Genomic DNA, 15,653 nt, shown 5'->3' with positions numbered 1-15,653 from the left:
TGGGCTGATTAAAATGTGCTGCCCTGTCTCTCCCCTCAGTGTTCACCTCTGTCATTCCCCACATTCATTTCTCTATTCATGAGTCGAACAACAAAGAGCAGGCAGTGCAGCTGCTGTATTACAGATAATAAGGACAGCAGGCGCCAAGATTCCCACTGCAGGTTTCCCCCTGCTCATTCAATTACCTGACAAGAGTTTGAGACACAGCTGCACTATGGAGGTGCAGAGAGGGAAATTGAGGTACACACGCGGAGGCGCACATACGTTGACGTGCACACAGACATAGAGACACACACAGATGCTCTCCCTTTTCCCATGACTGTGGATGTTCTTGTGTAAGAACATGATGACCGACATGGGGAACTACTGGATGTTGTTTTTTAAAGACTGGATTTACTTTTGAAGACTGGATTTTGTTTTTTAAAGACTGGATTCATTTTTTAAGACTGGATTTATTTTCCGCTAAGAAAAGAATTTAAGGTGACTTACATCCCATGTCATAAACAACCAACCATAATGACAGTAGTGACTCAACGTACAGAAATTAAACCAGAAACATTGCTCAAATTTATTATTTTATGAGGTTACCCTTATTTTGGTGTAACTGTTGAATAAAAACAAGATGGTCGCTCAGAAACCTAATGGGCCACATCCTCCCTCGATTGACAAATGGAGCCTCAGAATCCACTCAGCTCTTCATCCTATTTCTCTTTTCTCCAGTGATCCAGGTGTCCATATAAAAAAAACATCCACCATCAGCCCATTTTATAGCATGCAAGAGAATCAGCTCACAGCTTGATACAATATACATTTACATAAACATTTTAGTAATTTAGCAGACACTCTTATCCAGAGCAACTTATAGGAGCAATTAGGGTTAAGTGCCTTGATCAAGGGCACACGGTTAGAGGATTCACGGAATCAAGAGGGAATAAGCAGGAAATCCGGAATCCTCCAATCAGGATTTCTGGAAAACTTTATGTAAAATTCCCCAGAACTTTGCAACCCTAGTAGGATAGCCTGATAGTCAGTCCTATCCATGTAATTTACCCTGAGATGGTTACTATACTTACCTTTCTTCTCATCTAAATACTTAGCATTTATTTCTCATTATGATTTACAGGGGAAAACCCATTATCAAATGAGCCTAAATTACTTTTGGAGCTGAGAAAAGTATGAATGTTTTATGTTATTTAAAGTTTGTACTATTGTATTCATGTGACTGTTTATTTAGTGGTTTTGTTATGAATAATTTTTAAATCTGTTCCAAACTTGTAATACTTTTTAAATTAATTGATTTTCCCAGTAAGATGTTCTTGAATTAATGAGAAATGCAACAATAGATTCAATAATTTGAGAGTGAGACATGTAAGCCAATCCTCACACATGCACACAAAAACAAATGACTATGTGTGAAGAGTTTGCAATGTCACAGTTCCCTAACAAAGCTTTTCCAAAATTGAAACACTCCTCATTGAATGGCATAATTAGCATTCTGTCATTCTGTCATAATTGTGCTGCTTCCTTGGTTATTAAACGATCCCCCTAATTAGTCACTATAATAGGGTTAATCAGACTCTGCTCATCACACTTATTATTTTCTCTCAGAAAAAAAAGGGGGGAAAAATGGTTAATTAATTATATCAGTCTTTTCATCAGCGAGGGTACCATACCTCCCTTCCAAATGATTATCATGTTGTAAATGGAAGTAAGGAGCAGGCCGGACCCAGACAAATTAATTAAGTCTTAATTATGCAGTGGGAGTTGGGAGTCGTTTGCATAATAAGCTAGATCAAATGAGATCAGTCATGGAGCGGCTGGTGGAGTTGCCACGCAGACTCACCCTCCGGATGCTCTGAGGCCCCTCTACCCTTCTACCCCTACCGTCTCCACCACTAGATTCCTCTGCATGTACTCTGTGACCCTGTAGAGACCCTGTAGAGACTCAGTAGAGACCCCGTAGAGACCCTGGAGAGACCCTGTTGAGACTCTGTAGAGACCCTGTAGAGACCCTGTTGAGACTCTGTAGAGACCCCATAGAGACTCTGTAGAGACCCTATAGAGACCCTGTTGAGACCCCGTAGAGACCCTGTAGAGACCCTGTTGAGACTCTGTAGAGACCCCGTAGAGAATCTATAGAGACCACGTAGAGACCCTGTTGAGTCTCTGTAGAGACCCCCCGTAGAGACTCTGTAGAGACCCTGTAGAGACCCTGTAGAGACCCTGTAGAGACCCTGTAGAGAGAGACTCTGTAGAGACCCTGTAGAGACTCTGTAGAGACCCTGTAGAGACTCTGTAGAGACCCCGTAGAGACTCTGTAGAGACCCTGTAGAGACCCTGACCCTTGAGACTCTGTAGAGACACCGTAGAGACTCTGTAGAGACCCTAGAGTAGAGACTCTGTAGAGACCCCCTGTAGAGACTCTGTAGAGACCCCGTAGAGACTCTGTAGAGACCCTGTAGAGACCCTAGAGACCCTGTAGAGACCCTTGAGACTGTAGAGACCCTGTAGAGACCCTGTAGAGACCCGTAGAGACTCTGTAGAGACCCCGTAGAGACCCTGTAGAGACCCTGTAGAGACTCTGTAGAGACCCCCTCTGTAGAGACCCTATAGAGACCCTTGAGACCCCGTAGAGACCCTGTAGAGACCCTGACTCTGTAGAGACCCCGTAGAGACTCTGTAGAGAGAGACCCTGTTGAGACCTGTAGAGACTGTAGAGACCCCCTCTGTAGAGACCCTGTAGAGACTCTGTAGAGACCCTATAGAGACCCTGTTGAGACCCCGTAGAGACCCTGTAGAGACCCTGTTGAGACTCTGTAGAGACTAGAGACCCGTAGAGACTCTGTAGAGACCCTGTAGAGACTCTGTAGAGACCCTATAGAGACCCTGTTGAGACCCCCCGTAGAGAGAGACCCTCTGTAGAGACCCTGTTGAGACTCTGTAGAGACCCCGTAGAGACTCTGTAGAGACCCTATAGAGACCCTGACTCTTGAGACCCCGTAGAGACCCTGACCCTGTAGAGAGACCCTGTTGAGACTCTGTAGAGACCCGTAGAGACTCTGTAGAGACCCTGTAGAGACTCTGTAGAGACCCTAGAGATAGAGACCCTGTTGAGACTCCGTAGAGACTCTGTAGAGACCCTGATAGAGACCCTGTTGAGACCCTGTAGAGACCCTGTAGAGACTCTGTAGAGACGTAGAGACTCTATAGAGACCCTAGAGACCCTTGAGACCCCTGTAGAGACCCTGTAGAGACCCTAGAGTTGAGACTCTGTAGAGACTCCGTAGAGACTCTGTAGAGACTCTGTAGAGACCTGTAGAGACCCTGTAGAGACCCCGTAGAGACTCTGTAGAGACCCTAGAGACTCTGTAGAGACCCCGTAGAGACTCTGTAGAGACCCTAGAGATAGAGACCCTGTTGAGACTCTGTAGAGACCCCGTAGAGACTCTGTAGAGACCCTGTAGAGACCCCGTAGAGACTCTGTAGAGACCCTGTAGAGACCCCCCCTGTAGAGACCCTAGAGACCCTCTAGAGACTCTGTAGAGACCCCGTAGAGACTCTGTAGAGACTCTGTAGAGACCCTGTAGAGATAGAGACCCTGACCCTGTTGAGACCCCGTAGAGACTCTATAGAGACCCTGTTGAGACCCTATAGAGACCCTGTAGAGACTCTATAGAGACCCTTGAGACTCTGTAGAGACTCTGTAGAGACCCTGTTGAGACCCCGTAGAGACCCTGTAGAGACCCTGTAGAGACCCTATAGAGACCCTAGAGTTGAGACCCTGTAGAGACCCTGAGAGACTCTGTAGAGACCCCGTAGAGACTCTGTAGAGACCCTGTAGAGACTCTGTAGAGACCCTGTAGAGACTCTGTAGAGACCCTGTAGAGACCTGTAGAGACCTGTAGAGACCCCGTAGAGACTCTGTAGAGACCCTGTAGAGACCCTGTGAGACTCTGTAGAGACCCTGTAGAGACTCTGTAGAGACCCCGTAGAGACCCTGTTGAGACCCTGTAGAGACCCTGTTGATAGAGAGAGACTCTGTAGAGTGTAGAGACTAGAGACCCTGTAGAGTAGAGACCCTAGAGACCTGTAGAGACCCTGTAGAGACTCTGTAGAGACTCTGTAGAGACTCTCTATAGAGACCCTATAGAGACCCTGTAGAGACTCTGTAGAGACCTCATAGAGACTCTGTAGAGACCTTGTAGAGACTAGAGTAGAGACTGTAGAGACTCTATAGAGACCCTAGAGACTCTGTAGAGACCCTATAGAGACCCTGTAGAGACTCTGTAGAGACCTATAGAGACCCTGTAGAGACTCTGTGTAGAGACTCTAGAGTAGAGACCCTGTTGAGACCCTGTAGAGACCCCCTGTATAGAGACCTGTTAGAGACCCTGTTGAGACCTGTAGAGACTCTGTAGAGACTCTGTAGAGACCCTGAGACCCTGAGAGACTCTGTAGAGACTGTAGAGATAGAGACCCTAGAGACCCTGTCTGTAGAGACCCTGTAGAGATAGAGACTCTGTAGAGTGTAGAGACTGTAGAGACCCTGTAGAGACCCTGTAGAGACCCTCTAGAGACTCTGTAGAGACCCTGTAGAGACTCTGTAGAGACCCTGTAGAGACTCTGTAGAGACTCTGTAGAGAGAGACCTTGTAGAGACTCTGTAGAGACCCTGTTGAGACTCTGTAGAGACTCTGTAGAGACCCCTAGAGACCCTGTTGAGTAGAGACCCCCTGAGATAGAGACCCTGTTGAGACTCTGTAGAGACTGTAGAGACCCTATAGAGACCCTGTTGAGACCCCGTAGAGACCCTGTAGAGACTGTTGAGACTCTGTAGAGACCCCGTAGAGACTCTGTAGAGACCCTGTAGAGACTCTGTAGAGACCCCTGTAGAGACCCGTAGAGATAGAGACCCTGTTGAGAGAGACTCTGTAGAGACCCTGTAGAGACCCTGTTGAGACTGTAGAGACCCTGTAGAGACTCTGCAGAGACCCTGTTGAGACTCTATAGAGACCCTGTTGAGTCCCCATAGAGACTCTGTAGAGGTAGAGACCCTATAGAGACTCTGTAGAGACCCCATAGAGACTCTGTAGAGACCTTGTAGAGACCTTGTAGAGATACCTGTCAGGGAGCTGGAACTTGTGTTGTGTGCCTACTCTGGTAATACCAGGGAGCTTACCGGTTCAGTTAGTTGGGATTCTGCTAGTATTAGATAGTGATTGTGTCCTCTGACCCTAACTCAATGGTAAAATAAAACCTAGTTTACTAGAAAGCCACTCTTCAAATGTATGTGATGACAATAATAGTGTCATTCTAGAAACATAGAATAGAATAGAGTGAAAGACTGAGACAATAGTCCAGCCCAGTACTCAGCTAAGGCCAATCCTGTTAAGGCTGTTGTATTGGTGTGTTCCCCTGGTGTTCAGGACAGCCTGTGGTTTCCAGGAGGACAGATAGCTATCCCAACAGAGAAGTTGGGTTCCGTGCAGTGCCTTCTGATACTTCCTTCCAGGGCCAGCCAACTTAACCTGAGCACCATGCCTGGGACCACCTCTATTATCTACCAATGACAGAAGCCCATTGTTAGAGTGACATTACCAAGAGAATGCAGGGTCGAGGATGTCCCCCATCCATCTCTGTCTGGGGGCCGATTGATTTTGACTTGGGGTAGGAGAGATTCCATTCTTATGACTGATGGAGCGGACCCCTTTGACTGTCAGCACATGATGAGCATAGGCAGTGGTATGATGAGGGGTCAGGGCAGCTGGTGGGGGTAACAGGGGTTGGATGGGGGGGTTGCCAGTATCACAAGATTGAGGGGTGCCTGGACAAAGCGCCCCAACCGACCCCTGAGTCTATCAGCTACCCTATCCATCACCCGCTTGCCTTGTGATTAGCCTAGCGTCCGCTAATCATTTCATCATCAGAGGGATATAATGGTTGTGACAATGTATGCAGGCTGACTGTGAGGTCCTGCTAGGAGTGTCAGCCCACGGGGCTAAGTGCCAGCAGTGAGCCGTATGCCAGCTGTATAGCGTATGTGCCCCTGTGTGCTTTCTGCCTGGGGTTCCTGACTCCTGAGAGTCTGACGGTGCATGCATGGCCAGATGCTAGGTAATATTTGTGTTTGAACAGTGGTTAACGGTCACACAAGGAAGAGGTCTATTGAGTTTGGGTATTCTGAAACGAACAGCTGCCTTGCCCAGTCCATGTAATCACTGCATTGCAATGGTGTTTTTGTGTTTCACAAAAATACATTTTTCATTGAACATATATTGCCAGACACAACTTTAGAGGATTTTAAGAAAATGATATAAAGAAGATCTCTAAATCTCATTACACATGTCAGTGATCCAGTTTGTCTCCTCGTCCTCCAGTGCTCCAAGAGTCTGTCAGTGAGAGTATGACATTAGTGTTAACCGGAGGAGAGAGGCTGCCCCTGAAAAGTTGTTAAACCCACCGGCCTCCTCCAGCAGCTTAGCACCCTAATCAGCCTGAGAGGCCTCATTATAACCAGCTCTGGTGCTCCACACGGTATATGGTGTTGCTGGTCGGAATAGGGTGTGGCTGGTTGGAATATAGTGTGGCTGGTCGGAACATGGTGTGGCTGGTCGGAATATGGTATTGCTGGTCGGAATATGGTGTGGCTGGTCGGAACATGGTGTGGCTGGTCGGAATATGGTGTGGCTGGTCGGAATATGGTATTGCTGGTCGGAATATGGTGTGGCTGGTCGGAATATGGTGTGGCTGGTCGGAATATGGTGTGGCTGGTCGGAATATGGTGTTGCTGGTCGGAATATGGTGTGGCTGGTCGGAATATGGTGTGCCTGGTCGGAACATGGTGTGCCTGGACGGAACATGGTGTGCCTGGTCGGAACATGGTGTGCCTGGTCGGAACATGGTGTGCCTGGTCGGAACATGGTGTGCCTGGTCGGAATATGGTGTGGCTGTTCGGAATATGGTATGGCTGGTCGATACATGGTGTGGCTGGTTGGAATATGGTGTTGCTGGTCGGGAATATGGTGTTGCTGGAAGGATGTAGTGAGATGACCTTTGGGCTAGGAGTTTTTCAGTACAACATGACTTACCTGACCAAAACAAACTCTGGGCTCTAGTCACAAATCAAGTGTGATTAATCTGTCTATAGTTGTGATATTATTATTATATAATAAACACACAAGTTAATATCTTTCAGTATATGTAATTATATCACAGTCAATGATGTATTAAATTGATGCTAGTACAGGTAAACAATTAGTCAGTGAATGCAATTCTGGTATGAAGGCACTACCAAACAGGGACAGTCTATTGCAGTGCTTGACTTGGGAAGGAGCTCACCGGAACTGAGTACCGGCACCACCAATTTTCTACTGCTTTAATTCCTACACCTCTTATAGAATATTACCTAAAACGTATTGCAGCCAAATATAAATAGTACCATAACTCAAAATGAGTACTGGCACCTATTTCAGTCCAAGTCAAGCACGGGTCTATTGTAATAACAGGAAATGGTGTAACCTTTTGAGTGGCTACCCAGCCAGCCAGGTGAGAGAAGGGTGAGTTTAGGAGCTCCAAGATCAGGATGTAGCAGGTAACCTGATCTGATGTTGACACAGAGTGGACAGGTGCTCTGAGTCTGACTGAACCCAATTCATATATGCTGCTATTAGACACAGGTCAGCCATTAGGCAACTAATTCAGACCTCTCCCCTCTCCCCTCTGCCCTCCCTTACCAGTCTGGTTGCCATGATACCACATTACAGTAATGCAAGATGGCCTGGTTTAAAAAGGAAAGCTCCATGTTTATTTACCTTATGTTCACAGTGGAGAGTTCCCTGAAACATGAATAAGCAGAACGATTGGACTAGACAGGAACAACAACATAGGTTGAAACTGAAAATGGCTTCTTAGTCTCTTGTTTCTAATAACTATTGAATTAACTTGATTCACTTATTTTGGGACAGTTAAAGGGACAACTTCCCAGCATTTTAATATGTTTTGTTTGCAGCTCAATAGGCCGACAAATCATTTATCATCATCATCCAATCATATTCAGAGCCATCAAAAAAGCAACCTGGTCTCAGAGAATTTCGTATTATTCTGTACATAAAACCTAAACACGCCATTTACTATATGATATGTTACGTTTGGTATGGTTACATTAGACAGATGGTTACTTAACCTCTTACACCTATGGTGGCGCTATTTCATTTTTGGAAGAAAAACGTTCCCGTTTTAAACAAGATATTTTGTCACAAAAAGATGCTCGACTATGCATATAATTGCTACTGTTCGAAAGAAAACACTCTGACGTGTCCAGAAATACAAATATCTTCTCTGTGCGTGCCCTTTAACGTGAGCTTCAGGCAAAACCAAGATGACTTGGCATCCAGGAAATGACAAGGATTTTTGAGGCTCTGTCTTTCATGATCTCCTTATATGGCTGTGAACGCAAGAGGAATGAGTCTGCCCTTTCTGTCGTTTCCCCAAGGTGTCTGCAGCATTGTGACGTATTTGTAGGCAGATCATTGGAAGATTGACCATAAGAGACCACATTTACCAGGTGTCCGCCCGGTGTCCTGCGCCGAAATTGGTGCGCAAAAGTCACCTGCCAGTATTTTTCCATGGGGCACAGAGAGAGAAGCAAGCTTCCACGAACTGCATGTCAATGAAGAGATATGTGAAAAAACACCTTGAGGATTGATTCCAAACAACGTTTGCCATGTTTCGGTCGATATTATGTAGTTAATCCGGAAAAAGTTTCACGTTGTAGGTGACTGCATTTTCCGTTTCGGTAGCCAGGCGCAATGTAGAAAACGGAACGATTTCTCCTACACACAGACGCTTTCAGGAAACACTGCGCATCTGGTATGTGGCTGGGAGTCTCCTCATTGAAAACATCAGAAGCTCTTCAAAGGTAAATGATTTTATTTATTTGGTTATCTGGCTTTTGTGAAAATGTTGCGTGCTACATGCTACACAAAATGCTATGCTAGCTTAGCATACTCTTACACAAATTAGTCAATTTCTATGGTTCAAAAGCATATTTTGAAAATCTGAGATGACAGTGTTGTTAAGAAAAGGCTAAGCTTGAGAGCAAACGCATTATTTTAATTTTATTTGCGATTTTCAGAAATCGTTAACGTTGCGTTATGCTAATGAGCCTGAGGCTTTGTCACAATCCCGGATCCGGGATGGGGAGTTTCAAGAAGTTAACTAGAATTCGCAGCATACCTTATGGTTTGCAAATTCATAGCATATTGTTCGTTTTGAAAATTTGTAACATATAATACAAATTGTAATTCGTAAAACATATCATATAAAATGGCCGATGGACATCCAGAAATTATAACATGCTATGCGAAACGGAACATATCATATTAAATAGAGTGTCTCGGATTTACGTAAAGAATAGTCCGAAATGCTCTGAGACCAGGTTGCAAAAAAAGATTTAGTCGTGATGGCATAAATAGTTGATGGGATAAACCTTGACAATTGTCCTGATCAAATGTGCTTCCCTCTCCTTCCATTAACAGCCCCGTGCCAAATAAAGGTTAACAGGCAGAGACGTGACATCTGCTGAGTCCTGATTGGCTGATGGGGATGCGATATGCTCACCTGTTATCCACACACCAGTGCATGGTAAACACTCCCAGTCCGACCTGTAGGAGAGCCCATCTGTTGCAGCGCATTAAAACCACCTTTTTAACAATGGCATCTGGGAAGGGAAAAGGGCAGATTGTGCCACAATGCCCAATAAAAACAGGCTATGCATGACATTTCGCTTCTAATGCAGGACTGTAGCTCCTCCCTGTACACTGCCCTTTGCCAATAAAAGACTGGCAATTTCAAAGACTGTGGATTACTTTGTGTAAAACAGTCTGTTTTAGGCATGGATATCATATTTGTCTTTGTGGGGATGGGGGAAGATTATATCATTAAAGGCTTTGAAGGGGATGATTCTCATGTTGCTGTCAAATAAACTTCATGTGAACTAATAGCCAATAGCCTTTGTTACAAGAAGGAGAATATCATCCTATTCTTCATTTAAAGTTGACCCATTCAGAAAATCTTACGGTACAATAAAGTCAAATATTACTTTTAAGGGTGTAAGGATGGGCATTTACCCAGGTGCACAGTGTGTGTTTTGTTGACAACTGAATTGTAATTAATGTGGTTCTATAGGCTGAATGTGGGCTATATTTTACCAAATCCAATGCATATCTAAGTGCTGGCGGCAGCGCTTTTGGGACAGGGGTGTGCTATTTTCACAGCGGTTATTATGAGCGCAATAATTGGCAGTGGTGTGAAAAGGACGAGTTTTGATGAATAAACAATTTGTAGGTGTGAGGAAGGCTTGGCCACACACTGACCAATCAAGGCATTCCATGGCTTAGTGCCACTTTCAAAATAACTGGGAAGTCGGAAAGACTTCAGTATGTTCAAGACAACTGGGAACTTGTGGAAAAAAAACATGCTCGGACTGGGAAAATAGCTTTGAATGATTTGAGTACCATACTACCGCCTGCAAGCGTTTGTCCCAAGTTCTTTAGGTTATTGACAGTCTTTGCGTTGCCATCAACTCCAATTCAGCTGGGGGCACTGGGGGCAGGAATATTGCAACCTGGACTCAGAGGTAGACATAACATAGTAAATGTAAATCCGGTACACTCCAATTAGTGTGATATGTTACATTTCATATGATATGTATTAATCAGGACCTCAGACTAGGGTGAAGGTTAACCTTCCTACAGGACAACAACCCTAAGCACACAGCCAAGGCAACGCAGTAGTGTCTTTGGGACAAGTCTCTGAATGTCCTTGAGTGGCCCAGCCAGAAACCGGACTTGAACCCAATTGAACATCTCTGGAGAGACCTGAAAATAGCTGTGCAACGACGCTCCCCATCCAACCTGACAGAGCTTGTGAGGATCTGCAGAGAAGAATGGGAGAAACTCCCCAAATACAGGTGTAATCGCTGCTAAAGGTACTTCAACAAAGTACTGAGTAAATGGTCTGAATAATTATGTAAATGTGATATCAGTTTTTGAATACATTTGCAAACATTTATTTTTGCTTTGTCATCATGGGGTATTGTGTGTAGATTGATGAGGGAAAAAAACAATTTAATCCATTTTAGAATAAGGCTGTAACGTAACAACATGTGGGAAAAGTCAAGAGTTCTGAATACTTTCCAAATGCACTGTAGTTGCAAAGGAGCTAATTAGTTAAAATGCTAAAGTTATTTGAGATGAGATTCGAATCATTCAACTTTTGGGTTACTAGACGTTTGTGTTATATTCATTGAGAGGCCATGCTTGGTTGTTAATCAAATTAAAAGAAGTGGGAAAACACATTTGTTTTATATGTTTCTAAATACGAGGTTTACGGGCACAAAAACCACATCTCTCTTGTTGCATGTGCCAATCAAACCAAATCAAATTTTATTTGTCACATACACATGGTTAGCAGATGTTAATGCGAGTGTAGCAAAATGCTTGTGCTTCTAGTTCGGGCAATGCAGTAATAACCAACGAGTAATCTAACCTAACAATTTCACAACAACTACCTTATACACACACAAGTGTAAAGGGATGAAGAATATGTACATAAAGATATATGAATGAGTGATGGTACAGAACGGCATAGGCAAGATGCAGTAGATGGTATAGAGTATGGTATATACATATGAGATGAGTAATGTAGGGTATGTGAACATTATATAAAGTGGCATTGTTTAAAGTGGCAAGTGATGCATTTTTTACATCCGTTTTTCCATTATTAAAGTGGCTGGAGTTGAGTCAGTATGACGGCAGCAGCCACTCAATGTTAGTGGTGGCTGTTTTACAGTCTGATGGTCTCGAGATAGAAGCTGTTTTTCAGCCTCTCGGTCCCTGCTTTGATGCATCTGTACTAACCTCGCCTTCTGGATGATAGCGGGGTGAACAGGCAGTGGCTCGGGTGGTTGTTGTCCTTGATGATCTTAATGGCCTTCCTGTGACATCGGGTGGTGTAGGTGTCCTGGAGGGCAGGTAGTTTGCCCCTGGTGATGCGTTGTGCAGACCTCACTACCCTCTGGATAGCTTTACGGTTGTGGGCGGAGCAGTTGCCATACCAGGCGGTGATACAGGATGCTCTCGATTGTGCATCTGTAAAGGTTTGTGAGTGCTTTTGGTGACAAGACAAATTTCTTCAGCCTCCTGAGGTTGAAGAGGTGCTGCTGCGCCTCATTCACCATGCTGTCTGTGTGGGTGGACCAATTCAGTTTGTCCGTGATGTGTACGCCGAGGAATTTAAAACTTACTATACTCTCCACCACTGTCCCGTTGATGTGGATAGGGGAGTGCTCCCTCTGCTGTTTCCTGAAGTCCACAATCATCTCCTTTGTTTTGTTGACATTGCGTGTGAGGTTATTTTCCTGACACCACACTCCGAGGGCCCTCACCTCCTCCCTTTAGGCCGTCTCGTCGTTGTTGGTAATCAATCCTACTACTGTAGTGTCGCAAACTTGATGATTGAGTTGGAGGCGTGCATGGCCACGCAGTCGTGGGTAAACAGGGAGTACAGGAGAGGGCTCAGAACATACCCTTGTGGGACCCCAGTGTTGAGGATCAGCGGGGTGGAGATGTTGTTACCTACCCTCACCACCTGGGGGCGGCCCGTCAGGAAGTCCCATACCCAGTTGCACAGGGCGGGGTCGAGACTCAGGGTCTCGAGCTTGATGACGAGTTTGGAGGGTATTATGGTGTTAAATACTGAGCTGTAGTCGATGAACAGCATTCTCGCATAGGTATTCCTCTTATCCAGATGGGTTAGTGCAGTGTGCAGTGTGGTTGCGATTGCGTTGTCTGTGGACCTATTGGGGCAGTAAGCAAATTGGAGTGGGTCTAGCGTGTCAGGTAGGGTGGAGGTTATATGGTCCTTGACTAGTCTCTCAAAGCACTTCATGATGATGGAAGTGAGTACTGCGGGGCGGTAGTCATTTAGCTCAGTTACCTTAGCTTTCCTGGGAACAGGAACAATGGTGGCCCTCTTGAAGCATGTGGGAACAGTAGACTGGGATAAGGATTGATTGAATATGTCCATAAACACACCAGTCAGCTGGTCTGCGCATGCTCTGAGGGCACGGCTGGGGATGCCGTCTGGGCCTGCAGCCTTGTGACGGTTAACACGTTTAAATGTTTTACTCACGTCGGCTGCAGTGAATGAGAGTCCGCAGGTTTTGGTAGCGGGCAGTGTCAGTGGCACTGTTTTGTCCTCAAAGCGAGCAAAGAAGTTGTTTAGTCTGTCTGGGAGCAAGACATCCTGGTCCGCGACGGGGCTGGTTTTCTTTTTGTAATCCCGTGATTGACTGTAGACCCTGCCACATACCTCTTGTGTCTGAGCCATTGAATTGCGACTCTACTTTGTCTCTATACTGACGCTTAGCTTGTTTGATTGCCTTGCAGCTACCCTGTTTGTATTCGGTCATGTTTCCGGTCACCTTGCCCTGGTTAAAAGTAGTGGTTCGCGCTTTCAGTTTCGCGTGAATGCTGTCATCAATCCACTGTTTCTGGTTTGGGAATGTTTTAATAGTTGCTGTGGGTACGACGTCGCCGATGCACTTGCTAATAAACTCGATCACCGAATCAGCGTATTCATCAATGTTGTTGTTTGACGCAATGCGGAACATATCCCAATCCACGTGATCGAAGCAATCTTGAAGCGTGGAATCAGATTGGTCGGACCAGCGTTGAATAGACCTGAGCGCGGGAGCTTCCTGTTTTAGTCTATCTATAGGCAGGGAGCAACAAAATGGAGTCGTGGTCAGCTTTTCCGAAAGGAGGGCGGGGGAGGGCCTTATATGCGTCGCGGAAGTTAGAATAACAATGATGCAGGGTTTTACCAACCCTGGTAGCACAATCGATATGCTGATAGAATTTAGGGAGTCTTGTTTTCAGATTAGCCTTGTTAAAATCCCCAGCTACAATGAATGCAGCCTCAGGATATGTGGTTTCCAGTTTACATAGAGTCAAATAAAGTTTGTTCAGGGCCATCGATGTGTCTGCTTGGGGGGGGGGGGAAATGTATGCGGCTGTGAGAAGAGAATTCTCTTAATAGATAATGCAGTCGGCATTTGATTGTGAGGAATTCTAAGTCAGGTGAACAGAAGGACTTGAGTTCCTGTATGTTGTTATGATCACACCACGTCTCGTTAATCATAAGGCATACCCCTCCTCCCCTCTTCTTACCAGAAAGATGCTTGTTTCTGTCCGCGCGATGCGTGAAGAAACCAGGTGGCTGTACAGACTCCGATTGAGCCATGTTTCCGTGGAGCAAAGAACGTTACAGTCTCTTAAGTCTCTCTGGAATGCTACCCTTGCTCGGATTTCATCAACCTTGTCAAGAGACTGGACATTGGCGAGTAGTATGCTCGGGAGTGGTGCACGATGTGACCGTCTCCGAAGCCTGACCAGAAGACCACTTCGTCTGCCCCTTTTCGACGTCGTTTGGTTTGCTGGCTGGGATCCGATCCATTGTCCTGGGCAAAACATAGGATCCGCTTCGGGAATGTCATATTCCTGGTCGTAATGATGGCGAGTTGACGTTGCTCTTATATCCAGTAGTTCCTCCCGACTGTAGGTAATAAAACCTAAGAAAAAAATAAATACTGCATAGTTTCCTAGGAACGCGAAGTGAGGCGGCCATCTCTGTCGGCGCCGGAAGTTGAGTGCATATGGGCACTGTGCATCACAGCTGGATAGACTGAACTTCCATTGTCAAAATCCATGCCATAACCAACCATAAGACCAGCTTTCTGATGGTCTTAAATATCCACTCTAGTGCTTACTGAAATTTGCACATGTTTTAAGAACAAACCTCAGATATTGCCCACCTGCATAAGTGAGCTCATTAAAGACAAGTAAATGACCAATCCTGATGCTAAGGTTGGAGAATAAAAGAGTGCCGGCTTTAAAGGTGCAATAAGCAGAAATTGCTCTGCCCTTTCCTGGTTGCTAAAATTCTAGTAGTTTGCCTAATTTCAGTTTACATGACAAAATTAGCAAGCGATAGTGTAGAGAAGAATCATTGTACCATCTACACCGCTGTGAAAATGTTGTTTGAAGCTGGTGTACAAAACCCGAAAGTAAAAGACGTAAAAACCAAACTTAAATCAAAATCTAATTAATTTATATAGCCCTTCTTACATCAGCTGATATCTCAAAGTGCTGTACAGAAACCCAGCCTAAAACCCCAAACAGCAAGCAATGCAGGTGTTGAAGCACAGTGGCTAGGAAAAACTCCCTAGAAAAGGCCAAAACCTAGGAAGAAACCTAGAGAGGAACCAGGCTATGAGGGATGGCCAGTCCTCTTCTGGCTGTGCCGGGTGGAGTTGATAACAGAACATGGCCAAGATGTTCAAATGTTCATAAATGACCAGCATGGTCAAATAATAATCACAGTAGTTGTCAAGGGTGCAACAGGTCAGCACCTCAGGAGTAAATGTCAGTTGGCTTTTCATAGCCGATCATTGAGAGTGTCTCTAGAGAATTGAAAACAGCAGGTCTGGGACAGGTAGCACGTCTGGTGAACAGGTCAGGGTTCCATAGCCGCAGGCAGAACAGTTGAAACTGGAGCAGTGGCACAGCCAGGTGGACTGGGGACAGCAATTAG

Source organism: Oncorhynchus masou, chromosome 21 (assembly GCF_036934945.1).
Source record: "Oncorhynchus masou masou isolate Uvic2021 chromosome 21, UVic_Omas_1.1, whole genome shotgun sequence".
Classification (NCBI taxonomy): Eukaryota; Metazoa; Chordata; class Actinopteri; order Salmoniformes; family Salmonidae; genus Oncorhynchus; species Oncorhynchus masou.
Note: the sequence above shows the minus strand (reverse complement) of the source record.